Below are 409 nucleotides of genomic sequence, written 5' to 3'. Positions count from 1 at the left end.
GGGTAGGAGATTGTTTGTGGCAAGACTTATGATTGTACGGAGTTGGAATACAAATGAAATATTACGAGCAGAGACTTGGAATAATTTGGTAAAACAGTATGTTAAGTATGAAAAGGTATGGGAAAGAGGAAGAGAGTAGTGAAGAAGAAAGTAGGAGTGAAAATAGAAACACTGGTCTGGTCGGGTTTGAGTATTGGAGGTCCACCTGGGGAAGGGGGGGGGGAGGGGAAGGGATAAGGGAGGAGGGGGGTATTGGAAAAAGGGGAAAACTGGATAACTTGTTTGTGTGTAAAACTTTTTTGTATTTATGGATGTGACAATAAAAAAAGTTTTTTTGGAAAAAAAAAAAACCACAATAGAGTCACAATAGATAAGACATATAAAAATAAGGAAGAGAGAACACAAGGGG

Source organism: Dendropsophus ebraccatus, chromosome 9 (assembly GCF_027789765.1).
Source record: "Dendropsophus ebraccatus isolate aDenEbr1 chromosome 9, aDenEbr1.pat, whole genome shotgun sequence".
NCBI classification, from domain to species: domain Eukaryota; kingdom Metazoa; phylum Chordata; class Amphibia; order Anura; family Hylidae; genus Dendropsophus; species Dendropsophus ebraccatus.
This window is presented reverse-complemented; position numbering follows the sequence as displayed.